This window comes from Cetorhinus maximus, chromosome 15 (assembly GCF_964194155.1).
Source record: "Cetorhinus maximus chromosome 15, sCetMax3.hap1.1, whole genome shotgun sequence".
Classification (NCBI taxonomy): domain Eukaryota; kingdom Metazoa; phylum Chordata; class Chondrichthyes; order Lamniformes; family Cetorhinidae; genus Cetorhinus; species Cetorhinus maximus.
The window spans coordinates 24,168,548-24,182,237 of NC_135893.1; the positions used below are offsets into that span (position 1 = coordinate 24,168,548).

General features: G+C 42.6%; 1 protein-coding gene across 1 annotated transcript in view; it reads right to left on the reverse strand.

Annotated features, from left to right (window-relative positions):
• Positions 1 to 13,690, reverse strand: part of ccdc30 (coiled-coil domain containing 30) — a 135,483-nt gene that overhangs the window by 121,299 nt on the left and 494 nt on the right. The gene's annotated exons all lie outside the window — the stretch shown is intronic.

A 13,690-nucleotide genomic window follows, 5' to 3' on the forward strand; every position in this document is an offset into this window, starting at 1 on the left:
ATGTTGTTCAATCGTTCCACTTTGTTGCTCGGGAGTCATTTGATCTTTCTACCCTGTGAGATTACTGATAAAATAGAATCTAATTACATTCCTTGTATGAAATAATAATAATGAATGATAGGCACCCAGACAGGAGAAAGTCTTCTACTTCTTCTACAGAATAGAAAAGATCTTATGCAGTTTAAGTAACTTTCACAACCATAGGACATCCCAAAGCACTCTTGAAGTGTAGTCACTGCAATGAAACTGACAGCAGTAATTTTTTTTAAAAAGCTAGTCAACCACGAAGCTGCCCAATGGTCTTTCCTGCTCTCAGCAACTGTGAGGTTTTAAAAACCATTGACTGCCAGTTAAATTGTCAGTTGTTGAGAGCGGGAACTGATAGCAGAGCAGTGATCAGAGGCGTGAGAAAGTCAGAGCTGCTAGTCCAATCACAGATTCTCTCTCTCCCACACTGGATATATGCAAGTTCTTCCTTTCATTCTTTGATTTCTGGTGATTTGCTTGCCAAACTGGTTTTCCAGTAGCTTTGCATGGTGCTGCCTGTTCCTCTCTCCCTCATGCAGATTGGTCTGTAAAAGTCGTCTAGCAATGCACTTCATTTTATATATGAAAAAGAAATGAACAAGTTACAATGTATGAACAAATCTGAAAGTCACGGATTCATAGAGTTATACAGCCCATCGTGTCAGTGCCGGCCATCAAGCACCTATCTATTCTAATCCCATTTTCCAGCATTTGGCCCACAGCCCTGTATTCTATGGCGTTTCAAGTGCTCATCTAAATACTTCTTAAATGTTGTGAGGATTCCTGCCTCTACCACCCCCTCAGGCAGTGTGTTCAAGATTCCAACCACCCTCTGGGTGAAAAAAATTTCCTCAAATCCTCCCTAAACCTCCTGCCCCTTATCTTAAATCTATGCCCCCTGGTTATTGATACCTTCGCTAAGGGGAAAAGTTTCTTCCTATCCGCCCTATCTATGCCCCTCATAATTTTGTATACCTCTATCAGGTTCCCCTTCAGCCTTCTCTGCTCTAAGGAAAACAACCCTAGCCTATCCCGTCTCTCTTCATAGCTGAAACACTCAGCCCAGGCAACATCCTGGTGAATCTCCTCTGCACCCTCTCCAGTGCAATCACATCCTTCCTATAGTACAGCAACCAGAACTGTACACAGTACTCCAGTTGTGACCTTAACTAGCATTTTATCCAGCTCCAACATAACCTCCCCGCTCTTATATTCTAGGCCTCAGCTAATAAAGGCAAGTATCCCATATGCCTTCTTAACCACCTGCGTGGGTGTACTGCTGAGGACTTTCTTTCGAAACTCTCATGTTATCTTCCCTTGTAGTTGCTGAGACTCATTGAGTGCTATCTATTGGGGAAACCAATGAGACGAAACAAAACTGCATTCAGTACTCAAGTTAGCATTGCCCCAGGTCCTCCATACATGGGTCCCCTTGTTCCTGTCTATTACCAGAGACAGAATCTATGCTTGGAGGAGCAGCAAGGACAGGAGAGGGGGAACCTGTGATTGTAGAAGCTGGAGCAGATATTCTGGTCATTCCCGCTGGCCCCCATGGAGTTTTTCAGCTGCACTGAACGATTTGTGATGACACCTTCTGGAAGGCCAAGGCAAAGAGATAGTAAATGAAAAAAACAGGTGGGTGTCTCCGCCGGTAACGAAGTCAGAGAAGGCCTGTGGAAGCTGTCACTCAGCCTCGCATCAGGCTCAACCCGGCTGTCATCTGTGTCTGTAGCACAAGCCACTCCTAGGGAACCTGAACTTTGCTCCTGGTGATACAGAGTTATCTTGAGCGAGCTGAGTAAATGGTGTGTCAGTGTGACAGAGGGAGGAGGAAGCTTAGGCAGCAGCAAGTGAATGGACTGTCTTCTCTCCTCCTCCCCTCTCTCCCTCTCTGTTTCCCCTCTATAGCTCTCCAACAATGAAACAATGAGAGCTGCAGTATGGAGATGGTCTTTCCTTCTATATAGAACAGGTAGTCAAAATATACAAAACAACAGCTGAAAAGTTTTCTTGCAATCTGGGTTGCAAGTTTTGAATCTTTCCCCAAATATGAATTTACTATCACCGTGTTCATATGTGCAATGTTAATGAGGGCTAAGGCAGTCACTCAAATCAGTGTTATCTCTCCACAGTGTTATAAATAACAATGGAATATTTTCCTGTCAATTTAACAATATTGCAGAATGCTATTAAAGTAAAATTTGTACTCTCTGTTTGTTTAAGAGTAACATTAGCATCACCTATGGAGTGCCCACAAACTACCACTGCATTATATTGCTACTGCTCTTAATAATAATGACCCACGCTGCACATATAATGGACGATTTTTATAACCAGATGCCAACAAATGGGCATGATCATTTTAAGAGGACTTTTCTGTGCTTGTTTGGTGAATGTTGGAAAGAGAAATAAATAACATGCGTGATTGAGGGAGAGGGTTAAAGTGGTGCGGGGGTGATGGAGAGGAGATAAGGAGTCTGGAAAAAGGAGAAACACCAGGCCCATGATTTCTCTCCCTGGCCCTGACTCCCTAACAGCACTATGGGTGTACCTATACCACATGGACTGCAGCAGTTCAAGTAGGCAGCTCATCACCATTTTCTCTTCATATTGAGGATACCCTCCATCATGTTGTGTGGCTCAACCATGTGAAGTGGGATAGATTTTGAACAGATCTATGGGCATCCATGGAGCGCTGTGGGCCACCAGCAGAATTGTATACACCCACAATCTGTAATCTCATGATCCGGCATATCCCATTTCTACCATTACCATCAAACCAGGGGATCAACCTTGCTTTAATGAAGAGTGCAGGAGGGCATGCCTGGCATACCTAAAAAAAAAAGAGGTGATAGTCTGGTGAAGCTACAACACAGGACTATTTGAGTGCCAAACAACCGAAGCAGCATGTGATAGGCAGATCTAAGCGATCTCACAACAAACAGATCAGATCTAACTTCTGCAGTCCTGCCACATCGAGTCGTGAATGGTGGTGGGCAATTAAACAAGTAACTGGAGGAGAGGCTCCACAAATATTCCCATCCTCAATGATGAGGGAGCCCAGCACATCAGTGGAAAAGACAAGAAGACCGAAACATTTGCAGCCATCTAAAGCCAGAAGTGCCGAGTGGATGATCAATTTCGGCTTCCTCCTGAGGTCCCCAGTCATCAGCCAATCCAATTCACTCCATGTGATATCAAGAAACGGCTGAAAATACTGGATACTGCAAAGGCTACAGGCCTTGACAAGATTCCGGCAATAATACTGAAAACTCGTGCTCCAGAATTAGCCACACCCCTAGCCAAGCTGTTCCAACTACTAAACTGGCATCTGCCCGGCAATGTGGAAAATTGCCCAGCTATGGCCTGTCCACAAAAAGCAGGACAAATCCAACCCAGCCATTTACCACCCCATCTGTTTGCTCTCGATCATCAGCAAAACGATGGAAAGTGTTGTCGACAGTGCTATCAAGCTGCACCCTACTCAGCAATAACCTGCTCACTGACGCTCGGTTTGGGTTCCAACAGGGCTATTAACCTCATTACAGCCTTGGTCCAAACATGGACAAAAGAGTTGAACTCAAGAGGTGAGGTGAGAGTGACTGTTCTTGACATCAAGGCGGCATTTGGCCAAGTGTGGCATCAAGGAGCCCTAGCAAAACTGCAATCAATGGGGATCAGGGGGGAAACTCTCCAGTGGTTGGAGTCACATCTAGCACAAAGGAAGATGGTTGTGGTTATTAGAGGTCAATCTTCTCAGTCCAGGGATTTCGCTGCAAGAGTTCCTCAGGATAATGTCCTAGGCCTAACCATCTTCTGTTGTTTCATTAATGACCTTCCCTCCATCATAAGGTCAGAAGAGGGGATGTTCACTGATAGTTGCACAATATTCAGCACCATTCACAACTTCCAAGATACTGAAGCAGTCCATGTCCAAATGCAGCAAGGCCTGGATAATGTTCAGGCTTGGGCTGATAAGTGGCAAGTAACATTTGTGCCACACTAGTGCCAGGCAAAGACCATCTCCAACAAGAGAGAATCTAACCATCACCCCTTCACATTCAATGGCATTACCATCACCGAATCCCCCACTATCAACATCCTAGGGGTTACTATTGACCAGAAACTGAACAGGACCAGCCATATAAATACTGTGGCTACAAGAGCAGGTCAGAGCTGGGAATTCTGCTGAGAGAGACTCACCTCCTGAGTGCCCAGTCTGTCCACCATCTACAAGGCACAAGTCAAGAGCGTGATGGGTTACTCTCCACTTGCCTGGACGAGTGCAGCTCCAACAACACTTAAGAAGCTCAACACCATCCAGGACAAAGCAGCTGGCTTGATTAGCACCCCATCTACCACCTTAAACATTAATTCCTCCCACCACCGATGTACAGTGGCAGCAGTGTGTACCATCTACAAGATGCACTGCAGGAACTCACCAAGGCTCCTCCAACAGCACCTTCCAAATAAACCAGTGATCTTTACCACCTCAAAGGACAAGCACAGCAGATGCATGGAAATACCATCACCTTCAAGTTCCCCTCCAAGTCACACACCATCCTGACTTGGAACTATATCACCATTCCTTCACTGTCGCTGGATTAAAATCCTGGAACTCCCTCCCTAACAGCACTGTGGGTGTACCTATGCCATGTAGACTGCAACAGTTCAAGAAGGCAGCTCACCACCACCTTCTCAAAAGCAATTAAGGCTGGGCAATAAACGCTGGCCTAGCCAGAGATGCCCACATCCCGTGAAAGAATTTTTAAAAAACTCTCACCGATGTCCTGGCCAATATTTATCCCTTAACCAACATCATCACTGAATCATATTTTTTATATAGGTATGCCTATTAACAGGATCCTGCTGTGCATAACTTGGTGGCCACATTCCTACATTACAACAGTGACTACATTTTCAAAGTTCTTAACTGACTGTAACACACTTTGGGACATCCTGAGGCTGTGAATGGCACCACATAAATGCAAATTTTACTTTTTTCCTCTCGTTCTCTCCAACTCCCCTGTTTCTTTGGCACAGTCAACTACACCATCCTGCACCAGCCTGTCTCCTGCAATGGCCAGAGCAACTCCAGCAATGACTCCTCATCCTGCGCCACAATATTAGCTCTGAGTTTCCTAAAGATCTATCCTCAGTCCCTTCTTCTTCCTCCTCTACATACTGCCCTTGGTAGCACCATCTGAAGACATGGAATCTGCTTGACATCATTGTTAGACTGGCAACAAACAACTCTATCACACCTCTTAGCTCAATGCCCTGCTATTGCAGATAATAAGGAACTTTGTTCAACTTAACATCTGCAAAACCAAAGACATTCTGTCCAATCCCTACCAAAACCCACATTATAACTCAATTATGTCTCTCTCCTCTGCTGCTTGCTCAGACTTAACACATTGATGCACAACTTTTTTGCCTCTGAACCAAATCAAGCTTCACATTTGATCCATCACCATGGTTGTCCATTTCCATCTTCACAGCATTATTCACCTCCACTCCCAATTTACCTCCAATTGATGCGGAAACCTTCATCCACACTTTAGTCATCTCCAGAGTCAACTTAACAAACCATCTCTTCACCATCCTGCATAAACTGCAACTCATCCAAAACTCCAATCCAACTCTCTTAACACCCTTGTCCCTGTCAATCTCCAATGACTCCTCAGTTCCCAATCTATTGAACTAAAATCCTGACCCTTAGTTATAAATCCTTCTACAGTTTCACCTTTACTCAGCTCTACATGTCAAGGTAACCATTCCATTCTTTGAGCTCTGGCCCTCTTCGCATCAATGCTTCCTCCCAAAACATGCGTCATTAAAAAGCTAATTTTGGGTATTAACCATCTTCCCTCAATATATCAGTCTATACAGGTAATGATGACTTCTATTTATCCAGTCTACAAGCTTGCATGCTTTAACACCTTCATCGACATGAAAACATTGCTAACATTGATTGGACGGTTTTTTGAGTTTACAAATGTCCATTGTTTTGCAAAAGACCATTAATTAGATCCAAAAAAATAAAAACAGAAAATGCTGGCAAAACTCAGCAGGTCTGGCAGCATCTGTGGAGAGAGAAACAGAGTTAACATTTTGAGTCCGTGTGACTCTTCTTCAGAGCTATTAATTTGATCATTAAGTCAAAAGCTTCAAGGGACACAATCTGAAGTGACTAAGATTCCTCTACGTCAAATTTTAATAACAGTGTATTGCATGAGGATGACTCCCAGTCCGGTAAAAACGCAAACACAATACTTACAGAAATAGTCTGTGGCATTGCCATGTTCCAGTGCAACCCCTGCCTGCCTTGGTGCCTTAGTCATTCGACAATTACAACTTCTGACTATATGGTACAGTAAAAGGAACATGAAACACCCATTTAGATACCAGACTGTTGTCATGGAACAGCTCCATTTTATCCACACTGGAGTGGTGGGGGTGTTGTTTGGGCGAGTAGCAACATGCACCTCTGTATTATTGAAATCAGAGCCCTGTATACTTTTACAATAGCGAAATGAAATTGCAGGTTAACATTATACAGAAGCCAGGGTTGGTACAGCATAAGACATTCCTGAACAAACAGATTTAAAACTGCAAATGAAGCAGTAGCATAGTCTCCCAAGCAGAGTTATTCTGAACCTGTATGTTATACAGCTAAAACTGCTGTTCTGGATGTGAAAAGGATAAACTTACAAGGCACTAAAACATGAAAAGATGGAAAAGTGAGGCAAAGCAAGAAATATTTCTGAATCTTGTGGAATATTGCTGATTATTACATTCACATTACCATGGTTACTTCTTTAGAACAGCTCAATATATCCTTCACTGTCGCTGGGTCAAAATCCTCAAACTCCCTCCCTAACACCACATGGAGTGCAGTGGTTCAAGAAGACAGCTCACCACCACTTTCTCAAGGACAATTAGGGATAGGCAATAAATGCCGGCCGAGCCAGTGACACTCGCATTCCTGAACAAATAAAAAGTATGGAGCATCAGCAAACCATCTCCACAACACACAACTTAACAAACTACAATATTCAACTACTAGTACACCTTTCCTTCTGCAAAGGATAGAGGGCTAGAAGTGCAGTCACAAAAGAGTTGTTTTCCAAGGCAACACTCTGATAAAAAAAGGTCTAAAGGGTATATGTCAATTTGCTAGTATGCTATGCAACAAAAGCGTTAAACACGTTAAAACATGTGTTAACATCCTCCAAATATTTGCAAAACACCCAAACAGAGGATACCCTTCACAGATTCCAAGGAAAGAGACCAAATTCCAAAACTGTCATGCCGAGAAGGCATGAAGAAAAAAAAGCTAAAAGAAATTTGTTTCTCTTGCATATTCTCTTATTTAAATTCTTTTATTTTAAATGGACAATTGCTAGGAGCTGGCCATATTCTGGTAGTTTGGGAAGATTCTAAGCCATTCCAATGGACAAAGGCTAACTCATCATCCTGCTGGAATGCGACACCCCTTGCATGAACATTCCAGCCAAGCCAACACAAAGCGCTAGTATATGAGACGTCTGCCCCAGCCAGCTCTGGACAAAAGCAGAGTTATTTGTGACACCTCATCTCCAATGTTGTGCTAATGGTTCCACTATTATCTGTTCAAAATATAATGGGCTTTAACAAGGATCCACAAAGTCCGTCATTAACCGAATGGCTTGACCTGAAACCACCCTGTCATATGACCGAAAGTTGAGCTGTTTGAATTGCTTTAATTATACAGCTTTTAGATTCTGTCTTCAGGGTGCATTTTAACCTGAGAAGAGAAAACCGGACTCCAGGCTAGTAGTCTGCCTCTGACCTCCATCTCTCTCAAAGTTGGATCTCCAGAATTAATCCTGTATTTTGCCTACAAAATGCACTAATTCCCAGAATACAAGAATACTTTGCTGCATCTTCAACCACCTAAACTAAGTTCCTAGGATAAAGACCAGGAATTCTGCCTCACAAAGCCAGTTGAAAGAACCTACATTGGACATTGACTTACTGGGCTCTACTCGCATGATTAATGCCAATGCCTTTTTGATTTTTTTTTAAGTAACTTGCATTTTGTAACTTCTTTCCCTTTCTTTCTCTGCCTTTCTACCCTGGGTGTGAATGTGTGTCACAATCCAACATTGGACCTCATAAACTGGGGTTTGGGAAACACAGCACAGCCCATTTCAACAAGAGAAAGGATACTATGGGAAACAAATTAAATTAGAAATTAAAACTACTTCTGTCATGGGAAGAAGAGGGGAATGGTAATAATAATTCAATCCAACTCGCCCTCATGTCCCTAACAGAATTGGTGGCTCGTGTCCGAGGTTGATCCATTCGTATGAGCCAAAATTTGACCAAAGTGCACAAAAATCTGACCAGAGTCCAAATTTTAAAATGAGCCTGAGCCAGATACTGAAATAAACCAATCGGAAGCCAAAGACGGAAAATTCAGTGGCTGAATTTATCTGTAAGACAAATACATGTATCGCAGCAAATTCCTTTAATCTCACATTAGAGTAACATGGTGAATTATACTACAAGGATGCGTATGGAAAAGGAACTGCTGACTAGTGAAACCTTAGCCTCCCTAAGTTGGGCACAAATGAGATTTGTACCCTGGAAATCTCATGTTAAAGTTCCTCCTGCAGCCAAAAAGGGAGTTCAAGTGCAGTCAGAACCAAATTGAATGCAGAGCCCAGTCAATCAGCGAGGTGTCTACCAGGGGTGGACACATCTGAGGGTAGTCAGGAGGGGTCAGGTGAGAAGGAGGGACAGGAGGCTTCTCCAGTTGAACCCCGGCTGCCACACCCCGGAATCTCAAATGCCCAATCAGCAACCCTGACCCAAGAGCAGTGGGAGAATGTGGCCACCCTGCTCGGGAACTTTAAAGGAATTCACAAGGATACACTACCATGTCCATGACGTGGATGTAGGAGAACCCCCACCAATAAATCAAAAGCCCTACCAGCTGAGCCCCAACCAGCTAGCCCAGGTCAGGCAGAAAACCCAGCACATGCTGGACCCTGATATAGCTAAGCTCCAGAGCAGCTTGAGCTCCCCCAATACCCTGGAGTTGGATCTTGCAACCTTTTAACTAACAAAAGAAATAACTCATATTGGCTGACATCCTGTCCCGTGTTAAAACACTGAGAATACAGCAGGGAACTGACATTTTCCCCTGATAGCTGTGTGTATTTGTTCTTTCCCCCCCCCCCAAAAGTGAATGAGAGAATGAATGTATACCTCCTTACTTTTTCTCTTTTCCTTGAACATGCTAACAAAAATGAAATAGAATTCATTTTTTTCTCCAAAGGTGGAGGCATGTCATGCTGGGAAGGCATGAAGAAAAAAAAAATCTTTAAAAAAATTCTCTTCCATATTCTCTTGTTTAAATTCTGTTTTTTTTAAATGAACACTTGCTGGGCTGATAAAATGGCGGCAGCCGGTCACATGCTGGTAGTTCTGGAAGATTCTAAGCCATTCCAATGGACAAAGGCCAACTCATCATCCTCCTGGAATGCAACACCCCTTGCATTGTATGAACATTCCAGCCAAGCCAATACAAAGGACTAGTAGATGAGATGTCTGCCTCAACCAGCTCTGGACAAAGACAGTGCTACTTGTGACTCCTCACCTCCAACACTGTGCTCATTGTTCCACTGTTATCTGCTCAAAATACAATGGATTTTAACGAAGGTCCTTAAAGTACGTTGTTAGCTGAATGGCTTGACCCAAAACCTCCCAGTCACATGACTAAGACTTGAACTGTTTGAATTGCTTTAATTAGACAGCTTTTGGATTCTGTCTTGAGTTGTGGTTTAACCTCAGAAGAGAAAACTGGACTCCAGGTTAGCAACCTGCCTCCACCCTCCATCTCTCTCAAAGTCAGATCTCCAGAAAGAGTCCTGGATTTTGCCTACAGAGCGAACTAATTCCCAGAATACTTTGCTGCATCTTCAACCGCGTCAACCAAGTTCCTAGGACAAAGACCAGGAATTCTGCCAGACAAAACAATCTGAAAGAACCTTCATTGGATATTCACTTACTGGACTCTGCTCACATGAGTTAATGCCAGTACCTTTTTGGTTTTTTTTAAAGTAACTTGCAATTTGTAACTTTTCCCCTTTCTTTCTCTGCCTTTCTACCTTGAGCACGAATGTGTGACATGATCCATTCCTCAGGTTTTGAAGAAAAAATCCTTGTTTTGTTTTATCTTAAAGAATTTGCTGTGGGGTTATTTTTAACATTGGACCTCATAAACCAGGGTTTGGAAAACACACCACGGCCCATCTTAACAAGAGAAATGATACTAAAGGAAACAAATGAAACTAGAAATTAAAACTACCGCTGTCATGGGCAGGAGAGGGTCAATAATAATAATTCAATCCAACTTGCCCTTGTGTCCGTAACAAAATTCCTCAGTTAAAGGAGCCCAACTATCCACCTTCCAGACAGTGCCATGGGATCTTTTACATCCACCTGAGAGAGCAGACAGGGTCTCGGTTTACTATTTCACCTGAAGGACAGAACCCTCAGTCCACCCTTACTACTGTACTGGAATGTCAGTCTAAATTTTTGTGCTCAAGTTTCTGGAATCAGAATTGAATCCACAATCTTGTGAATTAGAGGTGAGAACTGAGTCAAAGCTGACACTTGAATATATGAGCACATACTCATTATCTCTACTCTTGGTCTTCTGAAACCTTATAACCAGGTCAATAGTTTTCCTTCAATTCATGAGCTTTAATTTTAACCAACTGTCTAACTGCCTCTTGTTTGGAACTTTATCAAATATTTTCTGGGATTACATATAAACTACATCCATAGACATTCTCCAGTATACATCTTCAGTTATTTCTTCAAAAAGTTCAATTAGTAGTTCACATTAACCCTGCTCTGCTCAAAACAGACTTGTGATCACCAATCAAGTTGTGTTCAGATGAAGGATTTGAAATACTAGAATCTAAAAGAGAAAATTAAGTTAACTTTGTAAGTCTTACAAAGCTGTTTCAACATTAATAAAGTGTTTGGAGATACAAATGATGGTAGTTCATATCCATATTGTTTAGGATAGATGAAAACTTGTAAGAGGACAGCTTCATTACATAAAGGTCTTCATCTTAAGCAGTCCCCCGGGATCGAGGATGACTTGCTTCCACTCTAGAGGTTTGTATGCTCTCTCCGATGCCTCAACTTCACCTTCTGCGCACTCCCAACAAACTCTCTCAATGCGTTTGGTACCTTCTCAAATAAACCTCCATTTTGGTCAGTCACAAGCCAGAGGCTCCCATGAGATGATGGGGTTGTTTGATCTCTTCAGGGATGCTTTGAGGACATCCCTAAAGAAGTTTAAAAAAGCCATCCAACAGCTGAAAAATATCAAGGCCTCTGGAGCAGATGGAATCCCTGATGAAATTCTGAAACATGACTGAGATACACTCCTAGCACATCTGCACAATCTCATATCCCTCACCTGGGAAGAGGAGTGCATGCCAGGGATCTCAGGGACGTTGTGATCGTGACTATACTCAAGAAGGGAGACAAGTCTGACTGTGGTAACTATGGTGGAGTTTGCCTGCTGTCTGCCATTGCAAGGATCTTCCTCAATTGCTCCTTCCAGAGTTGCAGTGCAATTTTTGCCCAGAGAGGCACAACAGGCGTGATCTTCACTGTGCAGCAAATTCAAGAAAAATCACGGAGCAGCATTAACAATTGTACGTGGCCTTTTTCGACTTCATGACAGCCTTTGACTCTGTCAATTGCAAAGGCTCAAGGAGTATCCTCCTCAACTTTAGCTGCGCTCAGAAATTTGTCACCATCCTCTGCCTTCTCCATGATGACATGCAAGCCATGATGACATGCATGCCATGATCCTCACCAACGGAACCAGTATAGACACTATCTCAATGAAGACTGGGGTCAAACCACCAAGCCTCTTCTCTATTTCCTTTCTGCAATACTGCACCTGACCTCCAGCAAATTACCCACAGGCATGGAGATAATTTACAGAACAGACAGGAAACTATTCAACCCAAAATCAAAATCACTCCAACCCCAGTCAGTGAGCTTTGGCATACAGATGACACGTGTGTGTAAGCTCACTCAGAAATTGAGCTCCAGGTCATTGTCGACTCCTTGTATGAGAAAATGGGCCTTTCAGTAAACACCTGGGAATCTAAGATCCTATTCCAACCAGCTCCCACTGCATAACACCTCTTGATTAAGATCAATGGCGAGATCCTGGAAAAAGTGGATCATTTTCCCTACCTTGGGAGCCTCCTCTTGACGAAAGCAGAAATAGATGGCAAAATTGATCATCGCCTCCAATGTGCCAGCTCAGCCTTCGGCCAACTAAGGAAAAGAGTATTTGAGAACCAGGATCTCAAACCTGAGACTAAAGTCATGGTTTAATGGACAGCAGTGATCCCCATGCTCCAAAATGCTACACAAAGATATAATAGTAATAATGATTGATATTTAGATTTGCACAGCCTTCAGATTGTCACGGGGCATATTGGGGACTAACACAAAATTGAGAAAATAGCATATCAGTGCCAATTCGCTAGATATGACAACATTGCACACATCTAGTGCATAGACAGATCTTAACCCAGTACACTTGAATATTATACAAAACCTTGGGTGATATTTTTAATTCTTGATCTCAATTTGGTCGCACCACTACCAACACTAGTAGTGCTTTGTAATAATTGAAGGTATAACCTTTCCTACTGCCTATCAGAAGTCATGTGATTGTTCTTGGAGGCTCCGACCAATGAGCCCTAAGTGTGGGTAATTTGGTGGGCAGGCCTTCCTATTGAGGACCTGGTTCAAGGATGTAGCATCTGAAAAGCTCTGTAATAACGTTCCCTTTCCAGTAGAAGCTTGTCTGGTACTTCAAGTCATTACATAATTGTAACTATAAGTCCTTCGTCCTGGCTTATCCAACTTGCTCCAAACATAACAGGAGTTTGTAAACTCAAAATATATTATACTGCTCTTCAGAATTTAAACAGATATGATACAAAAGTTTTACTCATCCACTATTTATTGTACTTGCTAAAATCCACGTGACAATTATGCATTCCAGCACTTAATATAGTTGAGATTGCTATAAGGTTTTATACAACGCTTTATGTGACAAATCATATCACGGTTTAAACGAGGAGTATGAAATTTGTGATGTGATAGCATGCAGAAAAACATGGAAAGAAAAATTACCAGTTAGATTTGCTTTTCTTCTACTGGGCAGTGAGCCCATCTCAACTAAGAAAATTCACTGGTTGCTATGAAATTTAGAGATTAAAAGGAATGAAAATAAACCATAAATGGTAAGAGCAGCTGGGTGAGAAAAGTGGCCTCAATGCGACTTAGGAAGGAGCAAAATAATCAGAATTCCGATTCATGATTATTCGCCAGCAACTCATGCTTGGAACGCATGTACAAAATGTTGGGCCAGGACAGTAAAATAAAAGCAAAATACTGCGGATGCTGAAGATCTGAAATAAAAACAAGTGTCATATTGGGCACGAAGAAAAGTCATGTTGGACCCGAAACCGTAACTCGGTTTCTCTCTCCACAGATGCTGCCAGACCTGTTGAGTTTTTCCATCATTTTTGTTTTTATTTGGGTCAGTTTATTTATCGTT